This window comes from Myotis lucifugus, unplaced genomic scaffold, assembly GCF_000147115.1.
Source record: "Myotis lucifugus unplaced genomic scaffold, Myoluc2.0 scaffold_44, whole genome shotgun sequence".
In the NCBI taxonomy this organism is placed as follows: Eukaryota; Metazoa; Chordata; class Mammalia; order Chiroptera; family Vespertilionidae; genus Myotis; species Myotis lucifugus.
Window position 1 is genome coordinate 2,820,086 of NW_005871092.1, and position 25,693 is coordinate 2,845,778.

General features: G+C 52.2%; 1 non-coding gene and 1 pseudogene across 1 annotated transcript; both read right to left on the reverse strand.

The window, feature by feature from the left end:
- Positions 1–101: 101 nt before the first annotated feature.
- LOC111825882 lies at positions 102–203 on the reverse strand. Its single transcript, XR_002829108.1, has one exon. It is a non-coding gene; the product is annotated as a U6 spliceosomal RNA (small nuclear RNA).
- Positions 204–4,980: 4,777 nt separating this feature from the next.
- Positions 4,981–5,480, reverse strand: LOC102440589 (annotated as a pseudogene).
- Positions 5,481–25,693: the final 20,213 nt, after the last annotated feature.

A 25,693-nucleotide genomic window follows, 5' to 3' on the forward strand; every position in this document is an offset into this window, starting at 1 on the left:
TTAAAGAAATTATGTGTAAACCTCAGACCTGGTTCTGGTACATAGTGTTCCTTCAGTAAGTGTTAGTTATCATTACTTTTATTATTATGTGTCTTTTTTTAAAAAATATGGAACACGAATTTGCATGTCATCCTTGCACAGGGGCCATGCTAATCTTCTCTGTATTGCTCCAATTTTAGTACGTGTGCTGCCGAAGGGAGCACTATTATGTGTCATTCTTAACAGTTGCACAGAATTCCATTGTGTGAACCAATGGATTTGGTTCTGAACAGGTCATTTGCAATGTCTGCAGACATTTCTGGCTGTCACATTGGGGTAGGAGGTGCTATTGGCATTTGGTGGATGGAGGCCAGGACGCTGCTAAACATCCTACAGTGCAGGACAGTCCCCCCAAAACGTCGATCGGGCCAAGGTTGAGAAAACCTAGTCTAGACAGTTTCTGGTTTGCTTAACCAGCTCCCTGTTGTTGGATGTGTACTTTGGACTGGTCTTTCTTAGTCTACACCCCACTGCAGAGTATCTGTACAAGCATTGTGGCACTTGAGGAGGGGATGGGAGCGGCTGTGCCTGTATCCAGCCGGGACATGGGCAGGAAGGCAGTCTGAGATGCGTGACCCTCAAGTCCCCGTGTACCTCCCGTGACCCTGCTAAGTATGATGTAAAACACAGAGCTGGGTCGTGCCACTGGCGACAGACCACAGGGTTAACGACCCCACTGCCACTGAGGGGCAGCTCCCTGGAGATGTCTGGCTGAGATAAGGGAGGGGAATAAAGGGCTGCTGTATATTACGCCTCTGGGTGACCTTTGGGGCGTGGGGGATGTCTTCCTTTGTCTTGTCTGCAGACTAGAAACTAAAACTTAAAACTTGCGATTGGACACCAAAACCCACATGTAAATCGTGCTTCCTTTGCTGTGAGAAGAGCCCATAGTTCTCATGGAGAGTATAAGGGGCTCCCCAGGCCCAGAGGGTCGACGGGCAGAGAAGCCCTGGAAGCTGGCCTGTGGGAGCCAAGTCCCCTCCTCTGGGCTGTGCTCCCCCAGTCCCTCCTGAGGCCCCCAGCCTCCCCTGCGGGGTGTGCTTCTACAGCACACAGGACGCTTGCTCCCCACTCGCCTGCAGCCCCCAGAGACCCTCCTGGCCTGCATTTCCTCAGCCTTCTCTGCACCGGACACTGGTACAAAATGAACAACACAGACACGGCCCAGCCTTACGCACGGAAACAAGTGGGCACGGAAACAAGTGGGCAAGCGCCGAATGGTGACCATGGTGATGGAACTCAACTGGTGATGGAACTCAACTGGGATGACACGCCCGCCAGAGCACCAGGCAACTTCTCCGGGGAGAAGGCGTCTGGGCTGCAGGGGTGATGAGGGGGGTCAGCGCGTGAAGATGGGGGGGGGGGAAGGTATTTCCAGCAGAGGGAACAGCAGTGCGAAGACCCTGCGGAGGGAATGAGTGTGCCTCATTGGAGGAAAGGACAGCCACCTGTCAGCCTCTGAGATGCTCCCCGCCCTCCTCGCTGCACCTCACACACCTACCTTTTCCTAAGAAGCAGGGCTGCCCAGTGGTTAGGTACCAGGGCTGCCTGGGCTCCGAGCCTGGGCGCGGGGATTTCCCTGTCCCTGCGAGGGGGGCAGTCCCCTACCCTCTCTTTGCTCGCCAATGGAGCTGCTAATAGTGTCTCTCTTTAAGATCGACTTAATAGCACTTGGCACAAGGCAAGCGCCCAATAAATGTTACTGTTATTTTATGGGCCATTGGGAAGCTTGCTGGAGCCAAGCCACAGCATATCGAGAGGAAATTTATTTCCTCACAGTTTCCCGCCACGGAACTCAGGAGGGGAGAGTCATTTGGCACCGCTCTGCCCAGCGGGCGGCAGCCAGGCTGCCATGGTGGGGTTTCTGCTCTCAGAGGTAAGACCCAGGGAACACGCCTCCCAGGTCAGCCAGCCCCTCCACCAGGGCAGGAGGGGGAGGCCCTTCTCTCTGGGGTCCTCCTCTGGCTGAGGATGAAGGAATCATGAGGAGGTGGGCAAAGCCGGGTCCAACACAGTTATGTCACTTTTCATTCCAGCGCCACATTCCCACACAGGTCAGAGGAGCTGGGGTCAGGTAAGGGGTGCGGTGCCAAGGAAGCCCCTCCCCTGTGCTCTCCTGTGGTGGCTCCTGACAGCACAGAGACCGCCCCCACCACAGAGGCTCACTTTCCTCCCTTCCTCCCCGCCATGCATACCCGCAGTGCCTGGTGTCAGCCTCTCCCTGGAGCCTCATAACTGCCCAGGTCCCCCTGTTCCTGGACAGGAAGCCCCTCCTGACCTGCCCCTCTGACCTCCAGCCTCTCTCTCCTCTCCTCCCTCCCCGCCCTCCTCCCTCTGCCGCCCCCCCGCCCCCCAGGCTCGCACAAAGGCCCAGGCACTTTTCTCCCCCTTTCACAATGGGGCCAGGCCTCCGATTTTAATGTCCCCCAGGTCTGTGACAACAACACCCAGGAGTCACCAGGCTCTCCGGGCACAGGCCTTGGAGCAAAGACACATCTGATCTGAAAGCGGCTTTCTGGAAGCGGGGATGAAAATGTCTTCACGTTTCCTTCTTTAAAAAAGTGGTGACTGGGACCCAGGGGCTTTGCGCTGCCTAGGAGTTTGCAGCTTCCTTTGCTCTGAAAAGGCCGATAGGGAGGGGGGAGGAGCCCAGCGGGGCACACTCAACGCCCCCGGGCTGAGGTAGTGACTGGGAATTAACGGAGGACAGGTGAGCCCTGGGACAGGACCTGCCCTTGGGCAGTCATGAGCACTGACCAAATGCATGGCCTGACCCGGCTGGACACACTTTGCCCATCCACTCACTGGGCGCACACTGGACACCCGCCTGTCACACCACCATGGGACATGCCCAAGCAACCCACGAGGCACGACAAGCGCGTGCACTCACGCATCTAGCAGATGATTCACCCTTGTCCCTACATCCAACAGTTACACACCAACAGACTCACAAAGACAACAATATCCCCACCGACAGAGCCGCATCACATTGACACGCAACACAGCTCCCAAGGCAACAGGTCATCCCACTCACACCTCCCAGCACTTTCATTTCCGCCCACCAAGTGCACAGCCCCGCCCTCCCTCATGGGCACCCACCACTTTGGGGCCCGGCCCTGACCCACACACACAGCAGATGGCTTTCACGATTTATACACAGCAGTATCTGGTCAGACCCTTGCTCTCGCTCTCTCTCTCTCTCTCTCTCTCTCTCTCTCTCCTCTCCCTGGGAACTCCATTCTTAGATTCTCCGTGGTGGGACCGAGATGTGAGCACCCAGCCCCAGGCCTCCATCCTGCAGCTGAATGAAGGCTACATAAGAGAGTTCCTCTTTCCCAGCAGCCCCAGGAGGAGCCCCAGGGTTGGTTCTGATTTGCCAGGACCAGCTCTCATGCCCCCGTGGGGACCTGGAGGGTAGTTAAGCCCCAGCGAAGCCCATAGAGCTAGAGTTGGAGGCATGATTTGCCCAAAGAAAATAAGATCACTGTTACCAGAAGAAGGAGGAATGGACTCAGAACAGGCAAAAACAATGCCCATGAAAACAGTGATTTTCAATCTTCAGTGAGAGCACATTGAATCGTGTTAAAACGCAGATTCTGGTTCAGCAGGCCTGGGGGGTGGGGGCTGGGAGTCTACATTTCTGACTCGCTCCCCGGGTCCGCTGCTGTTCCCCTGGCCCACACCCTCCGAGTGGCAAGGGCCCTACTCAACCTAACATACAACAGGGGACCAGGGCGCTGATGGAGTTGGGCCCACCTTGGTCCTTCCTCCCTCCTGAGCCCCAACCGGGCCTCTTATGTTACTCTTCACCCCAACCAGGGCAAGCTGTTTTTCTTTTTCCTATTTTGCAGGTGAGAAAACAGAGGCTCAAATAAATTCTGTGACTTTCCCAAGTCACCCTTGTGGCAAGGAGTCGAGCTGGGCCCCAGATGCCTGCCTGCTCTGAGGGACTGTAGAGCTCTCCTCAGCCAACCCCTCTTCTTACAGGGACACTGGGGACAAGTCTGGCAGACAGAGCCCTCACCAGGACCCCTCCCACTCTTGGGACGGTGTTGAAGGGCTGCCAGGACGAGGAAAGAGAAGTGGCCCACCGTGTTACCGTCACATTTGCCAGGACTGGAAATTCCCAGGGCGCTGAACAGATGCTGTGTCAGCTGATGAGCGTTTTACAGCCACCGCAGACCCAGGTGACCTTCTGGTTGTGTTGTTTGTAAATCAAAGTTGGAAAGGGCAAAGGTCATCTGGGTTTCGTTCCTCCCCCCCTCCCCCACCCCATTATTATTAACCTCTCCCTTATCAGTTTTCTCCTTTCGGCTCTCCAGTTGTTATCGGATCAGATGAAGTCTCACCCAAGGTGGGGCCAGTCACACCTGGGCTCCGGAGGAAGAACTGTGGATGTCCCCGGCCCCTGCCGCCACCTCACAGAGGTGCAGCAGGCATTGCAAGTGATCTGAGGAGGAACCCTTAGTGGGTCTACGGGCTGGCACCCACGGCAGATCACTAGGGTGATCCAAATACTGAGGAATGAGCTACAGGAGAGGGAGGGCGTTCCCCGGGGGTCATGGGTTGAATTGTACGCCCCCAACATTTATCGATTGAAGTCCTAACCCCCAGGACCTCAGAATATGACTTTATTTGGAAATAGGGTCTTTGCAGATGAGGTTATATTGCAGTAGGATGGGCCCTAAATCCAATATAATGGTGACCTTTTATTTTATTTATTATTATTATTATTATTATTATTATTATTTTGCCGCAAAAAGCTTTATTGTTTCCATTTGGTCCAATGCACGGGAGAGGAAGACTTCAGAATGGTTAAAAGGATTGCTAGTGGTTTCAGGAAGAGGCTCAGGCAAAAGCCAGACACCAGGGGAAGGCAGAGGGGGCCCTCAAAGGCCTCTGAGCTCCAAAGGCTCCTAGATGTACCTGAGGGCAAGCCTTTTAAAGAGACACTCGCCCAGCCCAGCCCAGCCCAGCCTGGGGGCCGGCCACACAGCGGAGGTGAGTCAGGTGTGGCCCATCTTCTTGATGAGTTTCACCTGCTCACCCAGGAAGTGTTTCTCCAGGAAGTCACAGAGCTGAGGGTCTGCGCGGGCAGAACCCAGGGCCTGCAGCTCAAACAGGACCTGGTTCAGGTTCTCCAAGGCCATGGTGGCTTCCATGGCGTCCTGAGTTTTGCCCCATTCGTATTGGGATGGCTTCTGCATGTCCTGGTCGAGAACTTGGCTGCTGCACTGGTTTTGCATCTTTAAGAGACGCTCGGCACCCTCACGCTTCGCCAACGAGTGGAAGAAGTGGCCCATGCCCTCCGGAGCCACATCGTCGAGGTGGACATAGCAGCCCAGGGACAGGTAGGTGCAGACACCGCAGATGCAGGCTGGCCAGGCGTTGGCGACAGCCTCCCCCTGGGTGGAATAATGCTGACAAGCTTGGGAGCTCATGGTTGTTCAGCAATGAGGAGTTAAGGTCCGCAAATGGCGTTGGCTGGCCTCAGAGGCTGAGGATGGCTGAGGTGCTGCCACAGGGGGTGACGTTCTGGAGGCTGGAAGTCTGGGATCAGGATGTCACCTGGTCGGGTTCTTACAGGTTGCAGACCGCCGTCCGCCGTCTTCTGGCTGTGTCTTCGTCTGGTGCGAACAGCTGGTGTCCTCTTAAGGGGGACCATTCGGACAGACAGGTGCACAGGGAGGGCACCGGGTGAGGAGGAAAGCAGAGATTGGGGGGATGTGGCTGAAGTCAAAGAACACAAAAGGCCAGCGAACCCAGAGCTAGGTGACAGGCACGGGGTGGAGTCTCCTTTCCAGTCTCAGAAGGAACCATCCTGCCAACACCTTCATTTCAAACTTCTAGCCTCTGGAATGTGAGACACATTACCGTTGCTGAAGCCACTGAGTTTGTGGCACTCAGTTATGGCCACCCTAGGACACGAATACCCCGTTGCTAGAGGAATTCACCCTGAGGCTGACAGCCACCCCTGGAATTTAAAGTTTTCGACTAGCCACATTTAAAAAAAAAAAGATGAAATTCATTTTAATAATATATTTTATTTCACATAACTTATCCGGAACATTGTAAGTAGTAAAAAGAGTTGTTGAAATGTCTTATACCCTTTTTTGTTTGTTTCATACAAAGTCTTTGAAATCTAGTGTGCTATTTTCCACCGATAGCACCGCTCAAGTGGGATTAGCCACATTCCAAGTGCTCAGTAGCCACTCACAGGTAGTAACACATAGGTCCAGTTCCTTCTCCCCTCTGTATCCATGTGGCTTCAGGCAATTTACTGAGCCTGTTAGATCCTCAGTTTCTTCACCTGTAAAATGGGTCAGTAATGGTACCTTCACCACAGGGTTGGCATGAAGATGAAGTGCGAAGGAAGCACCTGTGCTTATCGGGTTTCTGACACAGGGTAAACCTATAACCAAGCACTGTTACTGTGGTACAGGCCTGAGGGCATCAGACCAGATGTAGAAGGCCATTCCCCGTTGCAGGATCATACAATCACCACAGTTCTCACTGGGATCATATTGCACTCCCTCCGCACTCAGACCCAGGCTCCCCATGGGAACCAACCTGAGTCTGCCTCCTCCAGGAAGTCTGCCTAAGAGCCCCAGCCCCTGTGTTAAATTCTCAGAGCACCCAGGGAGAGTCCCCCAACTTAATACTTAATTGTTCTGTTCATTGTGTAATACATGTGAGTGAGGTTTTGCGTCGCTTGAGGGCTGGGATATGCTTCCTCCTTTTCTCCTCCGGCCTCTGAGTTTGAGGTTCATGTCATCAGTCGGGCAGCAACCTTTATTGAGCACCTACCCCGTCGGCCATCTTCATCTGCTGGGCTTAGTGTAGGGGTCAGTGACCACGTGCAGGTCGGTTTACCCAGGCACACCTCTCAGAAGCCCCCAGAGATGTGGTCTCCGGACTCTAAGACCCATGGCCCGGGCTAGAACAGCCATCCCTGTGGTCCAGCCCAGGGCAGTGGAGGTCTGAGAACCTCTGGAAGGAGAGGTCAGAAGTGCCAGAGGACACTTTCCGGCACGCTTCACCCAGCAGGGAAAGCTTTCCTGCCACGGCTGGGTGGGCCGGCCCAGGATGAGACCAAGGGCTGCCCTTTGAGCCACCTGCCCTCCTCACTTCCCCCTTTGCCCAGATGGCATTTTGTGGTTTGTTTACCACAAGTCACACCCTGATAGGGGCCCCGCTGGCTGGGAACGGTAGATGAGTCACCAGCACTTCCATGAGAGGCTGATGTAGGCGAGAGTCACAATCACGCCAGCCCAGCCCGGCCCCTCCTAATCCACCACCCTCCCCACCCCCAAACACACAGGCGCTGAGTGATCACCCCAGGGCTGATCTGGCACGGGACAGGGACAGGCTGGCTGAAACGACAAGTCCTGTGGGCATTCGAGGCCTCACCCACTTCGGTTTCTGCGAGCAGCCCCTTTCTCTTCCCTGTCAACGCTCCATACAGGATCCAGAGAAGCCATTGTCCCCCAAGCCAGTCCTATAGATCCATCCCACCCCAGTCTTCCTGCGCCTCCGCTCTTACTCCACGGGAGCAAAAGACCTGGGTTTCAATCAGACCATGCCACCGACTAGCTGTGTGGCTGTGGTCAAGACATTTAACTTCTCTGGCCCATCCGGCGTGGCTCAGTGGTTGAGCGTCGACCTATGAGCCAGGAGGTCACGGTTCGATTCCCGGTCAGAGCACATGCGTGGGTTGTGGGCTCGATCCCCAGTGTGGAGCATGCAGGAGGCAGCCAATCAATGATTCTCTGTCATCATTGATGTTTCTATCTCTCCCTCCCTCTCTCTTCCTTTCTGAAATCAATATATATATATAATTATTATTATTATTTTTAAGACATTTAACCTCTCTGAGCTCCAGATTCTCCAACCATCCAATGAGGATAGCAATATCCTCATCGGGTTGTTCTGAAATTTATCTGAGACCATTTCCATCCCGTGCTTGGTGTGGTGAGTGGCACCCATGATCACAGTGCTGATGACCATGCGCGTGTGCAGGGGCCTTATTCTGCGACCAGAAGGCACAGCACATTCCAATCCGGTGCAAAGCTAGGAGACGTGGAGTCAATTTTACCTGCTTTTTTGGAGATTTTGCAGCCTATGACTTTTTGTTGAGGAATTTGTACTGATACAAGGCAACTCATTCATTCCACAAATATGCTCTCAGCACCTGCTAAGGAGGTGACGTGTTCTTGGCGGTCTCAAGAGCAGGACTGGAGGATGTGGATGAGAGGCGTTCCTGGCAGCTGCCCAGGCCCACATCACGAAAGTCCCTTTCATGCTTCACTGAGGTGATGGCAGGTCTTCGCCTGGGTCCCTGTCTAGTGGGCCGAGCATGGCCAGGAGGTGACTGATGTCCAAGGAGGGGAGGCTGGAGGGGCCCGTGCCCAGGGATTTGAACCAGCTGGGGTTTGGGTCCCAGCTTCAGGTCTTCTAACTCTGTGACCTTAGGGAAGTCAATTAGGCTTATAGAGCCTCCGTTTCTCCTCTATTAAATGGGCGTAATAATGCCTAGCCTGAGGCCTCACAGGGTTGCTGTGGGCTCATGTGTGTGGAAGCCTCTTAATAACTGTTTTTTCTTTCCTTCATTCATCCACTCCCTCCCCCTTCCTCATCCATCCACTATTCAACCACCCAACATTTTTTTAATGACCTCCTTCCTCTCAGCTACTGTGGAAGGAGCTAGTGGTAGAGGGGAACCCAGGCGACGCAAGGAAGTGCTGGCCACCAGGAATCTCAGCCCTTCTTCTCCCCTCTGGCTGTCAGTGTGGGGGCCAGCAGAGTCCAGCTCAGGTGACTGGTGGCTCCTCTGTGTACAAACCGGGTCTGGGTGAGAAGCTGCCCACAGTCCAGGGCAGATGTGCAGGGTGGACCTCCCCCATTCTTGGCCCCCAGCCAGCCCTCCCAACTGGACTCTTGACCCTGTTTTCCAGCTCCTGGGCAGGAAACGAGCTCTGAAAGAAAAGGGCTGAGTGGGCTCCAGACAGCATACCCACGCTTAAGGCAGGAAGTAGGAAGTAGGGCAGGTCCCCCCATAGCTGTTTCCTTCCCTTTGAAAAGCAATGCTTTCATACACTCCTCCCCAGCAGGCTTCTGCTTAGTTCTCTTCGGAAAGAACTGGAACATGTGGCCACTCCTAGCGGCAAGAAAGGCTGGGGAAAAGGGAGCAGGATTATCACCATTATCTTAGACCAAAGGTCAGCACACTTCTGTAAAGGGCTGGAGAGTGAATATTTTAGGCTTTGTGGGTCATCCAGTCTCTATCGAAACTACGAAACTCTGCCGTCATAGCAAGAAAGGGCTCTAGAAAATCCATAAACAAATGGGTGTGGCTGTGTGCCAATAAAACTTTATTCATGGACACAAACTTGAATTTCAAATAACTTTCATGTGTCACAAAATATTATTTTTCTTTTGTGTTTTTCAACCATTAAAAAAAATGTCCAAAATCATTTTAGCTCAACGGCCATACAAAAACAGGGAGCAATCAGATTTGGCCCTCAGGCCATAGTTTGCCAATCCTTGGTGTAAACCAGTGGTTCTTAACCTGTGGGTCACGATCCCTTTGGGGGTCCAACGACCCTTTCACAGGGGTCGCATAAGACCATCGGAAAACACATATATAATTACATATTGCTTTTGTGATTAATCACTATGCTTTAATTATGTTTAATTTGTAACAATGAAATTGGGGGTCACCACAACATGAGGAACTGTATTAAAGGGTCGCAGCATTAGGAAGGTTGAGAACCACTGGTGTAGACCAATCATAATCCATTCCCTGGGGCTGGGCACACTGCCACTCCAAGGAAAGATGTGCATGGTATGTGTGTGTGTGTGTGTGTGTGTGTGTGTGTGTGTGTGTGTGTTTACCTACAGGTGCTCAGGGGCACTGACTGGGGTGGGGTTCATTACATGAGTGACTAGCAGTGTTCACCACAGGCCATTTTGTCAATGCACAGGAAAATAGCAGGAGTTGAACCCAAACCATCCTAATTGGAGAGCCCAGCCTTTTTGCCTCCATGTTAATAATCTCTGCTCAACGTTGAAGGGAAGGGAGGTGGAAGGCACGTGACAGGCGCTGTTACCAAAATGGCTCATGCGGGGACACAGGCATTCTCAGCAGCCTCTTCTGGATGAGAGATTATGGGGGTGGCAGGGGGAGGATGCTGGGAGGAAGGAGGAGCTCCCCCCTCCCCCCACCGCAAGCTCACATCTCTGGGGTGGAGAGTGAGGTGGGGGCTTTCCTCCAGCCCTGGAGCAGGATTTCCTTTTCCCTTGATATTGATGGCCCGGAAATTGGGTCTTATTCTCATGGTAGGAGGAGAAGCCCTCCCCCTCCCATGACACCCCTTTTTCTCCTGCTCTTCCCTTCCTGCCGCCAGCTGCAGCACAAAGGAGACTCAGAGGGAGCCTGGCAGAATATGAAAGCTCAGAAGTGTCATCCTTTCCGCCATTTCAACATCTTTTCTTGAGCTCCTACCGTTTGATTTAATTTTTAAAAATGTATTCAGTTCCCACCACGCACGAGCTAGGCACTATTCCAGGGAGTTTCACATTCTTCAACTCAGTAATCCCCCAACAACCCTCTGAGTAGGTGTCATTATACCCATTTCACAGAGGTGGAAAGTGAGACCCAGAGAGCTTACGTAATCAATGGCAGAGCTAGGACTTAACCCTGGAAAGAAAGGACAATGAAAGATGGAGGTTCAGTGCTCAGGTTCTGGAGTTGAGTTCAAATCCTGCACAGATATATACTAGTTGCTTCCTTGGATAAGTTATTTAATGTCACTGAACCTCAGTTTCCCCTCTCTTCCTGCAGCACCATGATTTCTCCTTGGGAAACTGCTATTCCCAACTCTCCATTCCTTGGGTTCTCCTGGCAATGAGCCCACCTGTCAGGTGCATACGCAGCTGATCAGAGCATCTTGTCCTACCAGCCTTAGTGATGAGTTCAGAGATAAGTGCATGTGACTAAATCCAGCCAATGAGCATTAGGTTTGGGATTTTTGCTGGACCCATTAAGAAAGAAAAGGCTCTCTTTTGGCTTATTGGGATATAAGCCTGGAGTTGCTGATGGCCAAATTGTCACTGCACAGGAAGAGCCTACCTGAGTATGAAGAAAAGGAAGAAAAGAAAAAGAGGCAGAACTGAGAGACCCTAGCCCCAACCAGTTTGGCTCAGTGGATAGAGTGTCGGCTGATGGACCAAAGGATCCCGGGTTCGATTCCAGTCAAGGGCATGTACCTCGGTTGCAGGCTCCTCCCTGGTCAGGGCTCATGCAGGAGGCAACCAATAGACTTGCTTTTCTCACATCGATATTTCTCTATGTCTTTCCCTCTCTTTTCCACTCTCTCTAAAAATCAATGGAAAAATATCCTCGGGTGGGGAGACGAGTCTCAATATGGCTCCTGAGCTCCTGGCTCCCACATTGCCTAAAACAGAACCTTTGCTGCCTTCGTTCATAAGCCTGTCCGTGTCCTCTGTCTAGGCCAGCTGAGATGTTTCTCTGACACATACGATCAATAGAATGAAAGTCTACTGAGTTAATGCTGCATCTCCAGAGCCTGGAGCAGGGCCTGGCACCTTGAAGTCCTTGGTCAAACAAATAGGCCTAGAGAACTTCAAATAAAACACCCACCTCATGGGACGTTGTGAGAATAAAGTGGACAGATGAATATCCAAGGCTTGGCCCCAAGCCTAGATGGTGAGCCTCGACCACCATGGCCCTGCCTCCCACACCCCGACAGCAGCTTCTAGTCTAGTGGGCTGTCCTCCCTGCTGTCCCCAGGTGAGCAGGGGGGAAGGGGGAGAGGCGAGGGGTGATTTATGTGAGGAGCAAGGATCAAAGACCATGAGTGGAATCCAAGGTACTCAGGCTGTAGGGAACACACATAATTGTACAGACTTGGTCTCTGCCCTCCAGAACTCTGCTTGGCACTGTCCAGTCTCTAGGGCTCCCTGCCATGTGACTACCCACTGCCCTGAGCTGGAGCCACTGAGCTGCCATCATTAAACACTAGGCCACAGCCTTCACACCCTGCTTTTGGCCGCCCCTGCCGACCTGGGAAGCCAGTACTGGACACTATCCCCCATGCCTCACGCTCTCTGCTGCAGCCCACTGGGCCTCCCCTAGTCCTGCCTGCCCTTTTCCAGCTCTCCCTTAATGCAGGATATTCCTCCTGGGTTACCCCAAAAGCTTTGTTGCCTACTTCCTGGTGGGCACTCCTTCATACTGTGGCCAAGGAGATTTTTCTAACCTGCTGGAGGCCCTTCAAAGGCTGTTGATCACCCACAGGGCAGAGCTGTTCAGGAGCCTCACAGATCTGGCCCTTGACACTCCTCCAGCACCATCACCTCCGGGCCAGGTGAGGTGATGGGGACACAACAATTAAGGCATCGCTCTCTCTCTCAGGCTATGCAGGTGCCCAAGATGCCTTACCTGCCTCAGCCTGGTCTTCTCCAGGGACCACAGGTCCTACTTCCTCTCACCTTGACCCTGTCTTGGTGTGCTGTAGGCTCCCAGATACACAGACACTGAAGCTGGAGAGCCAAGGCATGCCCTGCCCCCTCCCATCAGCTGTCTGGAAACATATATGTTCCCATTTCCAAGAAGCACCCCCCAAAATTGCCCTCTAAATCCTGTTCTTGTTGCTTTCAATCTGGATAATTAAACTCAACACCTCCGGGGTGATTAAAAATTAATTCAGCATTCAACAGGCCCGGAAATGAAATGCAGTGGGAAACACACTGGTGCTGGGCTAGAGGTAATTAGAAAGCGGTCCTGCTGGGAAGGGTAACTAAGGCATTGCTGCAGCCACTGAGGTGTCAGTCAGGAAGGTGCCTGCCCCACGCCTATGTGGTAACAAGCCTCTTCCTGGCCTCTAATTACTTTTGCTCTGACAGTTGATCGCACAAGCAGTTGGTTTACAGGAAGGGTTTTTAGTTTGTAGGCACCACTTCTGCCCAAGCCTGTTTGAGTCTCCACTCCAGCGTCCCCCACCACATCCCCTTGCTGACAGCCGCTGCCATCACTTCCCCTGTCCTCAGCCACACCATCCCCAGCAGGCCCATCCTGGCCCCTTCCTCAACCTGGCAAAGTCCCAGAATCTCTCCACCTTTTGCCCCTGATGCCCCAGCCCAGCCCCATTTGTTCCTCTCCCCGGTCCTGTCCTCCAGGGGTGGTCCTGCTGCAGGCCAGTGCCCCCTGGGAGGTCTTCATCATGCCCCATCTCCCAGGCAACAGCTTGGGATGCTGGTATTCCAGGATGCCGCAGGAAGACATTTCCCTTCCCCATCTCAGAAGCCACCAGGGGCCTTCGCACCTCCCAAACCATCCAACTTTCCCATCTGGTACCTCTGAGCACCGTGGGCAGCAGGCAATATCTCGTTAACCCTGGAGGGCTAGAACCCTGTACTATTTTGAGATGCTCGGGAGCTTGTGGCCGAAACTGTGTTTTGCTCAAGACAATCTGTGAGCTGTTTAACTACAACAAGGCAAGAGGGGACGTTCTGAGTCTTTCCTTGGCCTTCCGGAAGGACTGGGGCAGTGCTGTCTGATACAGCGGCCATGAGCCACCAGCCCCATGTGGCCATTCAATTGAAATGAATCAAAATTGAATCAAAGTAAAACTGGGTTTCTCGGCAGCACAGGTGGCTAGTGGCTACCGTATTGGCCAGTGCAAACATAACATTCCCTCGTCACAGAAAGTTCTGTGCGATGGCGCTGGCAGAGAGCATAAGCTTCAATGGCAGACCCTTACCATTTACTCTGCAATCCTGGCAACTCATTGACTTCCTGAAGCCTTCCTTCATCTCTGAATCTATAATAGTAACTACCTTGGAGAGTCTTGAGGTCCAATGAGAGAAGCCAGGTACCCGCTCCGCAGTGTTTGATAATAGGAAAAGCTGATGAAAAGAAGCCAGTGATTCTGGAGTAGAGGGTGCGGTGTGGTGAAGTAGAAGAACTTAGGATAAAGGAGACTGGGTTCTAGCCCCAACTCCATCACTACTGTCAGCCATATGTGAAGGCTGTGACCCACATGGCCCAAATTTAAAAGAATGAATAGAGCCCGGCCGGCATAACTCAGTGGTTGAGCATTGACCTATGAACCAGGAGGTCATGGTTCGATTCCCGGTCAGGGAACATGCCCGGGCTGAGGGCTCCATCCCCAGTAAGGGACGTGTAGGAGGCAGCCTATCAATGATTCTCTCTCATCATTGATGTTTCTATCTCTCTCCCTCTCCCTTCCTCTCTAAAATCAATACAAAATATATTTTTTAAAAAGAAAAATAAATTTAAAACATAAAAGAAAGAATAGGAAAAATCAAAATGAAATGGGAAACTCCAGCACAGATTTTCCTTTGGCGCCTGGGACCCAACATCTAGCTGCTGAGCCATTCCAAGGAGATGACCATGAGCCCAGCAGCCCTGGGACAGGCCACTGCACTACTCAGGCCTCAGTTCCCTCCTTGGAAAGTTGGGGTTGAACGAGATGGCTCCTAAAGGTCACTTCACCTCCATGGTGGGGACAGGTATCTACAGAGGTAGCTGTGGGCCCTCATGCTGTCTACCCCTTCGTGTTTCACTCCTACCCCGAGTCAGAAACAGATTCTCAGACTGAGAGCTTCCCTAGGAAACAGAGGCCTTCTTCCCAAGAAGGCTCAGGATCAATCCCTCTGAGCATTTGGTCAGAGGCAGGGCATGGGGTGGGCACTGAGCTGGGCATCAGGACAGCCTGGGTTCTGCCCAGCCTCAGTCCTGCCACTGGTTTTCTGGGTATTTGGTTATTTTTCTAACCTTAATTGCTTCATCCATAGACGGAAGTTAGAAACTTAGACACTAGGTTAGTGATTCCCAACCAAGCGAATCCCCAGAGAATTCCAGTGGGGACAGATGTTTAAATGGGGAAAGGTGGTGGAAACCGCTAAGTGTGCAAACTGAGCAGCACCACAAGGGGACAAACTGGCATTCTGAGCCTCCTGATATGATGCAATGAGAATATCATCTATGTGGCATTCTTGCCCCCAAATGGGTATCTAGCCACGAGGAGACAACCAGACAGATCCACATTGTACGGTATTCTCTTAAAACAACTGGCAGGAACTCCTTAAAATGCCATGGCCAAGAAGGAAAGCCAAGGCAGAAGGTAACCAGTCACCTGATGTATGACCCTTGTTAAGATCCTCGATTAAAAATGACATTATTGGAACCCTTGGAGAAAATTTTTTTAAAAATATATTTTATTGAGTTTTTACAGAGAGAAAGGGAGAGGGATAGAGAGTTAGAAACATCGATGAGAGAGAGACATCGATCAGCTGCCTCCTGCACACTCCCCACTGGGTATGTGGGGAGTCCCCGCAACCAAGGTATATGCCCTTGGCCGGAATCAAACCTGGGACCCTTGAGTCCTCAGGCCGACGCTCTATCCACTGAGCCAAACCGGTTAGGGCCCTTGGAGAGAATTTAACATGGAGTATATGCTAGAGACCATTATTGCATCAGGTTTTGTGACTATGCAGAGAACGTCCTTGTTCTTCTAAGATAATAGCTGGTGTCTTCAGAGGTAGACCGTCATCATGCTTGCAAGTTATCTCCTGAAAGAAACAGCAAATGTGGCAACAGGTGAATGACTCATGCATCCAGGCGAAAGCTATAGAGGTGCTCACTGTGTCCACTTTTCAGCTTCTCTGTAGGTTGAGATTTTCCAAAATAAAAAACCGGGAGGGAAAAGGGCTTAACAGAAATTGTCTTTGTAATGAGGCTGCTTTGAGTTAATCACCAGGAATCAGAGCAAATGCTTATTGAGTTTTGAGCACCTGCCAGACACTGCCAAGAGCTTTCTGTGAATAATTTCACTTCATCTTCACATCAGTCTCTTGCGGTGGGACTGTTAATACAGAAGAGGATCCTCAGACACGGAGGGGTGAAGCAACTTCCTGCAGGTCCCACAGCGAGGAAGCAGATGGGCCAGGGATCTGAGCGCAGGCTACTGTGGCTCCTGGCCTGTTCCCTTAACTACTTGATCCTAGATTAAGTCTTTCAAAACATGATTCTCTGGGGTGAAAATAATAGAGAATTCTGGGGGAAGAAAAAATGATTAGTGGTTGCCAGGGTTTAGTGAACAAAGCAAAAAGGATTTTAAGGGCAATGAAAACACCTTTACATGATACTATAATGGTGAATATATGTCAATATATGTCATTATACATTTGTCAAAACTCACAGAACGTGCAAAACCAAGAATGAACCTTAATGTAAACTATGGACTTGGGGTGATTATGAGTCTATGTAGGTGCATCAATTGTCACAGATATACCATCTAAAGCAAGCATGTCAAACCCAAAGGCTAACACGGGCCAAATAAACAAGGTTTAAGTTTATGTGGGCTGCAAAAACAAAACAAAACAAAACAAAAAGCTTCAATTTTCATAGAAAAGTCGGTTTATTTCGAAAAGTATAGTATTAAAAAAAGAACAAGAGCAATGATAAAATTAATGTTTTCTTCCTGACACTTGGCATCTCTTCCCTGCTACTGTCATTCCTACTTCGGGGGAAATCTTGTTCGCAGTGATTACTTTCAAAACTGACCCAAGGCGAATGTCAGTAATTCTGGATCTGACAGGAGACGTATTTCCTTTCATAATTGTAAATAACTGCTCACACCGTTATATTGTCTGGACCGCAAAAATATTCGTTGTGGGGCGCATGCAGGCTGCGGGCCACGAGTTTGACATGCGTGATCTAGAGGGGGTTGTCGACAGAGGAGGAGGCTGTGTGTGTATGGGGCCAGGAGTATATGGGAATTCTCTGTACTTTCTGCTCAATTTTGCTTCAACCCTAAAACTCCCCTAAAAGATAAAGTTTATTTAAAAAACACAACTACATTACTCAGGCCTCCTAGATTCCAGACATAGTTCAGGTTCAGCCATAGGATTTGGATCTAGCAGACAGACCCTGGCAGTGGGAGGGGTGGTGCAGACACCAATCATGAAAATGGGCAGAGGGAACCCAGGACCTGAGGAGAGGCTGGGCTGAGATACCCAGAGGCCAGAGGAGCCTGGGTCCCTGAGACCAGCTGCATTCTGGGAAACATGCAGTCCCTACCCAGGGGGCCCTGCCGTTTGGGCTCAGGGGAGAGAGAGGCCAGAGGAAGTGCAGACCGGGCCTGGGAACACCCCCCAGCGCTAAAGGGGAAGATTTGCATCTGGGCTGTGGGAGGAGGCTGTTTGTGGAGGGATGGGGGTGTTTGCTGTTTTCTGTTGGCTTTTCCTTCTCCCTTTAGCCTCCCCTCCCCCTCATCCATAACTGGTCGAGCCTGGGTCCCTTCCTCTGACTCAGGGGCAGGGAAGGGGAGTGTCCCACAGAGCCGCCCACGTCCCTGGCTGGCAGCCTTGCCCCCAGGGCCTCCGTGTCCACCAACTTCCACTGGGCACCCTGCTCCTCTTTGCGCTTTTCCTGGTGACGTGAATGCCCGTGGGCACAAGCGTGCGGTTCCCTCAGGTCTCCAGTGATCAGGACGAGGAGGCTTAACTGGGCCTTTAGCCTTTCCCCCTTTTCATCCTCCCCGGGCTCACCTGATTCCCACATCAGCTCCCGAGGTGAACGGCATCACTCCCATTTCAAAGAGGAGTAAACTGAGGCCAAGCAAGGAAGAGGGACTTGCCCAAGGTCATTTAGCCAACAAGTCGTCTGGCAAGGATCAGAATTCAAATCCTTTGACCCCCAGTCTGAGGTTCTTTCCATCATAGCCAGCAAAGGTGCCCATTCCAGGGGTGCTGCCCTTCTTTCCGATAGGGGACCTCAGAGGACCCACACCCTAGACCAGCCGTGGGCAAACTACGGCCCGTTTGAAATGAATAAAACTAAAAAAAAAAAAAGACCATACCCTTTTATGTAATGATGTTTACTTTGAATTTATATTAGTTCACACAAACACTCCGTTCATGCTTTTGTTCCGGCCCTCCGGTCCAGTTTAAGAACCCATTGTGGCCCTCGAGTCAAAAAGTTTGCCCACGGCTGCCCTAGAGTCATCTCTGGAAGTTCCTCGGGTATCACATAGGTGCCCACAACCAGTCTGATGATGTTTCTTCTGCTCCAGCTCCTTGCTGATGCCTGCTGTGTACTGGGTACCAGAGGCAGGGCCCTCACCTCTCTCGCTGCCCAGGCCTTCCAGGAGGTCCCTGCTTCCCAGGGCTGGCTCCAGGCAGGTCCTCGGTCCCCACCACAGTCAAACGGTTCTGTGCTCTGAGCCAAAGGAGGCAGAAGGCTCCTCTAACGTGTGTCCCAATGTGCAACCCAGGCCCCAAAGGAGTCTCTGAGCTTTTCCCTGCCTCTCTCTCTCTCTCTCTCTCTCTCTCTCTCTCTCTCTCTCTCTCTTTCTCTGGAATAAGGGGTCAGTGTTTCTTGGCGGCCTTGTCCCCATTCACTCAATTGCAGTAACTCAGTTTGTGTGATTTCAGTGAAATTATCCCCACTACACCATGAACACACTCCCTATAACATCCCTGTCCCACACACCCAGGTCCCGGAGAGAGACTGTGACACTCCTCCCAGCTGCCATTACTATACTCCATGCCCCTGGCCACAGTCATTGGTTAAGGGATGCTTGGTCATTGATCAAAGTCAGGCCAATCAGAGCCCATGAAACTGAGTCCCAGAACTTTGAGCTATCAGAGAAGCGGACTGTTGTCTTGCCTCAGGAAGAGGGTGTGAGGCTTGGAGCTTCTGCAGCCATTTTGTCCCCACGGGGTAGAACGTGCCTGGGTGAGAGCTGTGACCTAGAGAAGAGCCAAGCCAGAAGACAGCAGGGAGCACCAGGTCTTGGTGACATTGCTGAAAGTCCCCGATCAAGCCTTGTCTAAAGCCAACCTCACCCCCTTGGACTTTAGTTCCAAGGCCAACACATTCTGATTTTGCATTAAGCAAAAATTGGGTTTTCTTTCACTTGCAACCCAAATCTAGTGATACAGAAGGTCAGCATGGGATCCCTTGCTTCTCTCCCTTCCCCACCCCTGCTTTCCACGAAACTTCCTCCTCAGAGGCCTACCCCATGCAAATTAACTCATACAAATACATAGCCAGGGCTGTCCACGACTGCCCCACGGGTGTCTTGTATTAGTTTAGACTCATCTGTGCTATGTAGAAAAAGTCCTGGATACAGTCTCTTCTTGGCAAGGCGAGGGGAAGGGCGGTAAGAGAAAGGGGGGGAGAGAACAAGACTCAGTGCCCAGCCCAAGTGGATTCAAACTCCCCAGTCAGCCTTGTCTCCTGAGGGAGGCGCCCACGGCTGGCCTTAGCCCAGAGTCCAGGAAAGATCTCCTCCCCCGGGCCTTGGGGGTCTCCTCCTACCGCTTTCAGTTGGAAGGATGGGTCAGAAAAGAGAAGAGACACCCCCGCCCCCGCCCCCGCCCCCCCCTCATAGAATTGCTTTTTAAACTGGATGTTGTATCCCCAAGCTAAGCAGGCTCAGTGGGAAATGAGGGTATCAGGCATCATTTCTCAATGCACCCTCACTTCCCACTGTGCCCTCTGGCCAGGCTTCCTCCCAGCCACACTCCCCAGCCAGTCCTTTCCTTCCCAGAGCAGGAGCCTGAGAATGAGCCAGGGTCTCATTCATTCTCTTCGTTCCTTCCACAGTGGTCTAGTCCCTCTCTCCTCTCTCTCTACCAGGCCCTCCTCTGGGCAGCCATCTGTACCATGCACAGTGCAGGCTGTGCCCATGAGCCACTGGCTGGGGCGGGGGGTGGGGAGGGGGCGCACTGGGACGCTCTGTGTGTGAGGACAGGTGGGCAGGGCTGAGTTCTCAGCTCCTGAGGGCTCTTGAGAGATCTGGGGCCTGGGGGGATGGGCCACAGTCTTTCCAGCCCCCAAAGAAGGACTTTCCCAGGGGGTCTGTCCCTACAGGTCCTGTCTCTCTCCACAGTGTCAAGTTCATTTCTGTGTCTGGCCCAAAGAAGACGAATGAAAATTCTAGCGAGCGCCTCCTGTGCCGCAGACCCTGCCGTGAACTCTGAGTTCTCGTAACAACCCTCAGCGTGGTGAAGGCTGACCACACGTAGAACAAGGAAATGAGGCTCCGGGTGGCGAGCTCGCACCTGCAGCAGCACCCCCTCTGCGTGCTGGCCCCTTGCACTGCTCCCCAGGGCCAGGGCTGCAGCTGCTCTGGGCCAGTGCCACCCCCCTCTGCCCTCACCCCAAGCGAGCCTTCATCGGCCCAAGGCTGGCCGGCCCCAAGCCAAGATTCTTGTGTACTTTCTGGCCTCAATCAAGCAGATTCAGGAGCAACCCCCAGTGGCCCTCCTGCCTTCACTGGGAGAAGAGTAGGAAACTAGACAAGAACTCGGCTGTGCACCAGCACGCCTCTTACGGCCGCACCACGGGTGGCGTCATTCTCCGGAGTGTGGGGAACCCATGCCCCCGAGGCCCCTGAGCTAACACATCAGGGAAAGAAGAAAACAGAGGCGCTGCCTTGTAGGGCCCTAGAGCAGGGCGACAGTGTGTGATGGCAGGCACTTTCTCCCAGTGATTAAGCCAATGTTCTACTTTAAAACAGATCAGTTATAGGGGGCGTGGGAGCCTTGGGGAGCCCCTGAGAAGCCCCTGGGAAAGTTATCTTGGAAGGAGTTTGTGAGGTGGGGGGTCCAGTCAATCAGGGGCGAGCCTCTGAACACAGACTTGCCTCAGGTCGGTCTGGACCTGCCCCAGAGTATGCAATCACTACCGGTAAAAGGATGGTTCAAGAAGCACCAGGTAACGCTGGTGTCTCAAAAGAGACATATAGAAAAGCAGTCTAGGGCCTTGTAGAATCTTCTAGAATCAGTTCTCAGCGCTGGCTGCACATCGGAATCACCCAAACATTCTAAAAATACCGATTCCTGGGCTCACCTCAGACCAATCGAGTCTTAATCTCAGGACGGTAGCTGGGCAGCTATATTTTTTTAATCTCCTCAAGTGACTCTATTGAACTGTGTTTTTCAAATTTCCCTGATGATAACAGGCACCCGGGGTGCACATACAAAATGAAAAGATTAGCAGGCCCCGCACCAATCAGACCCATGAAATCAGAATCTCTGGGGAATGAGGCGAGGGATCTGCATTTCTCACAGAGACACCTGGGAGCCCAGTGACTTACGCTGACTGAAGCTAGAGAACCAGGGCCCACTGCACACCCCTTGGGTTCGCCAGGGTTCCTCAGCCCCCCGACCATCCTCAGCACTCCACCGAGGCCGTCCTTCCTGGACCCCGGGGCTTACTGTGGCTAAATCCAGCACCCATTTTCTTCATGGCACTTGTCATCACTTGCAGTTGTGTATTTCTGTGTTTGTTTCATGCTAGGCTCCCCCATAGTCTGTGGAAGCCGTGCGGGTAGCAGATTCTGGATAGTGTTGGGGTTACCAGTGTGGTTCTGAAGCCGGGACTGCCTGGCCTCGAATCCCAGCTCTCCCATGCCCCTGCTCCCCGACCGTTGTCACGTTGCTTGTCTTTCTCATGCCTCAGCTTTCTCATCTATAAATTGGAAATTAGAAAAATAATGCCTGCCTCATTTGGTTGGTGTGAGGAACAAGTGAGATCCTATAGGTAAAACTTGTAACGTAGCTCCTGGCACATAAGACATAGGTAAAACTTGTAACATAGCTCCTGGCACATAAGACATGGCAAATAAACGTGAATTCTATCAATTATCGAACCACCCCAACCTTTAGTGGCTTGAAACTACAACCATTGAATGGTTCACAGTCTTCTGGGTTTGCAACCTGGGTAAGACTCAGCTGGGACGGCTGGTCCTGCTCCAAGTGGTTTGGGCTGGGCTCACTCTAGCATTTGTGGTCAGTGAGCCAAGGGCTGGGCTGGGGGCTCCGCGTGGCCTAACTCACATGACCGGCAGCTGACTGAGGCTGTTGGTCAGGGTGCCTCAGTTCTCCGTGGGCCTCTCCAGCAGGGTAGCTCGGGCTTCCTCGTGTGGCAGCTGGGCTCTCAGGGGGTGAGAGTGAAAGTCACATGTCACTTTTAGTCAAAGCAAGTTCAAGGTCATCCCAGAGTCAAGGGATGAAGAAATGGTGCCAGTTTTTACTAGGGTTGGGTGCAAAGACTTCCTGAGTATTTAAAAATATATATATTTTTATTGATTTCAGAGAAGAGGAAGAAGAGGGAGAGAGAGAGAAACATCACTGATGAGAGAGAATCATCGATTGACTCCCTCCTGCCCGTCCCCCACTGGGGATTGAGCCCATAATCCTGGCATGTTCCCTGACCAGGAATCGAACTGTGACCTCCTGGTTCATAGGTTGACACTCAACCACTGAGCCACGAAGGTCGGGCTTCCTGGGTATTTTTAATCCTCCATTATGTTTCCTTTCCTGTATCTAGCCTGGTATTCACAAGTGCCTGACCCCATTTAATACACATTTGTTGAAGAAAAAAATAAATGGAGAAACGAGGAGAAACTTTAGACCAGAGAGGAAAAGGGACTTGCTCCACGTCACACAGCAAGTGAGTGGCAGAGCCAGTCATAGTGGTCTCCTGGTGCCTGGTCCCACCTCTTCCCATCACTCCCATCTGCTCAGACAGCTGCCTGAGGTGGGGCTGAATTCTCCAAATGACTGCCTCATCCCTTCGCTTCCACTGAGCCTCTGCAGATGTATGTAGAAGGCCAGGCCTGTGCTGGCTTCCTGAAGAGTCTGGGATGGGGAGAAGGGAGCACTTTCCATTTCCCTGGGCACAGAGCACCTCAGAGCAATCAGGGCCTCAGCAGCCCTCCTTCCATTGCACGTGAGTGGGGGCCAGGGTAGGAGTCAGAGACAAAGGCAGACCCCTGTGTGGACACTGTGTGGCTGCTTCTTTTCCCACCAGCCAGGTGTGGATGCAAGGGTGTGCGTGTACACCACATAGGCATGCACATGTGACACACACACACACACACACACACACACACACACACACACACACCTCCTCTCTAGCCTCTCCCGTTAAATCCTGGGAGAGAGTGCCCTGAGATTGGACAGTAGGACTTGTGGCTCTTATTTGGCCTGACCAGCAATTCCGTGGCTTTTGAAACGCAAGTTCAGGGGAGGGGAGCAGAGAAAACGTCAGCTGACCCAGGAAGAGCTGTGAAACGCCTACTACGCTTCTGTCCCTGTGCGTCAGCCGCTTCCTGTTGTCCTGGCACCTGAGGTAAGCCGGGCCTCGAGCACGTTCCTCCGCCAGGAGCTCGCTGAGTCACCCACCTGCTGCAAGGGGGCACCTATTTTTAGCCCGAGGTAAATGAGCTCCGCAGCCACCCGACTGCGGTCCCTGTGTCTCTTTGTCACAGCTGATGTGGCTGCATGGGGACCACGTCACAGTGGACCCCCCCACCCAGCCCAGGCACTTTTCTCTCCTTCCGAGAAGCCTCACTGCATGTGGCAGAGAGGCAGTGGGTGGCACCAAGGGGGGGGGGGGCAGTGAGAGCAGCCCACCTTCAGCGGAAAGTACTTTTTTAAAATATATTTTTATTGATTTTAGAGAGGAAGGCAGAGGGAAAGAGAAACATCAGTGATGAGAGAATCATTGATCGGCTGACTCCTGCACACCCCACACTGGGGATCGAGCCCACAACCCGGGCATGTGCCCTGACCAGGAATTAAACCATGACCTCCTGGTTCATAAGTCCACGCTCAACCACTGAGCCATGCTGGCCCGGCAGCAGAAAGTAAATTATTACTGACATCATTTAGAATTCCTGTGCATCATTTTTAGTTGGTTCTATTATTGTTTTTAACTTTTCTATAAACAATATGTTCCCTTCTTGTGCCAGGGGGACTCCCACAATCTCCCTACCCTTGAGATGCCATTGCTTGAGAGCTAGGACGGTGAGGACCTGGAGTCCAGCAGACTGGTGAAGTCAGGCAACTCACTAGCTGTCTGACCCTTAGCCACACTGACCTCTGGCCTCCCCCAGGTCCCCCAGGTGATCGATCACAGGATGTCAGGGTAGGAAAGGCACCGAGATGTCATCAAGTCCAATCTCTCTCTCTCTCTCTCTCTCTCTCTCTCTCTCTCTCTCTCTCTCTCTCTCTCTCTCTCTTTCTCTTTCTCGTGACTGAGACCTGATATATACAGCTGCACTCTATTCGTTAATGTTTATTTTCTAAGTTCAAGTTGCCAACATATTCCTGTGTTACTTATAAAATCAGGGTGAACACAGTGAGCTTCGTTGAGTGAAAATCACGTATTGCTTCTAAATGTGCATGTTGATGCTTGTTACACATTTTCAAGTAGTTTAAAATACATTTTGGAAATTATATTTGAATTGAGCATTGACAAAAACTGCTAAGCTCCCCTGAAAAATGCTAGGATCTTGTTTAGCCCAATTTGCAATGCCTGGAGAATTCCAAAGGCCTTTAATTGGATGAGAGAACGAAGGCCCATGTAGGAGATGGGATTTGCCCTGTGAGTGGCCACGGCAATGAGAACCCAGGCTCACTAAGTCCCAGGTCAGTGCTCCTTATCCATGTCCACATTCCCTGCCTGACCAGTGGGATGGGCTGATCACAGGGTTGGGGACCAGCACATGTGGCTCTGGCCATTGGCCAAATTGGTCTTAAGTGATGATGGCTGTCTATGGCTCTCAGTGTCTGAGGCTGAGGGGTGGGTGATGGGAACAAAACCAGACCCCAAGGCCTGCGGGGAGGAAGGTAGTAGGTGTGCAGGCCCCACTTGAGAGCAGGAAGGGATGACGCCGGAAGGGTTTGGATTGCTTCACCTTTAGTGGCTAAGCTCTTGGTCCAGCCAAATCTCACTCTGCAAACAGTACCTGAGTTTTCAGATCCTGAGATAAAAGACTCCAAAGAAATGCAATTAATATTATCATTGATGACAATTTTCACCCTAGCCAGCAGCCTGCTGGGCTGTACCCAGTCTGGTCCCTGCCCCCCAGAGAGCACTCCTGTGCGGGAGAAGATAAATGATGCCCAGAGCCCTGGCCTCGAGCCACGCCCAGGGCGTCCTGCTGCCTTTCTCACCACATCCCAAGCACCACACCCGGCACGTGGGACACTTCCTCCTGTGGGACAGCAGCTGCCAGGTGCAGAGTCACTACCTGTTTGTCAGTTGATGGCCCCGCCCTGAGAAAGGTGCCCTTGGAGGGTGTGGCAGAGCTCTGGGCAAACAGGCCTGTGGTGACCTGCCTGCACCCCGGGGAGGAGCTGTTTCCCACCTGCGATGGGCCCGGGGCCAGCAAGGGGATCACTCCCCCCACCCACCCCCCCACCCCCAGCTCTCAGCCTAGGCTCCTGGCTGGATCTCAGTGCCTGGGCCCTTGTTGGAGTAGGGTCCAGCTCCACTGTGGGGGTGAAGTGGGGGTGGTGGTTGTGTTTGCTCTCTACCCCCTCACCCCTCAGGAAGGCCCATCGGAAGGGAGGTGGGAAGGAGTACAGAGTGCCTAAGGGCCCTCTGACTTACTGCATAGCTGTGGACTCCCAGATAGTTACTTTCATTTATGTCTTTTTTTTTAAAGGTACAAAAATAACACTCATGCCTCCTCTGATCTCTTTTGCCCAGTTCCCCTGTCCCCAGATTTCTTTCCTGAAACCACTGTTGTTACCAGTTTGGGGGGATGTCCTTGCAAAGATATTCTATGCATATACTAGTTCA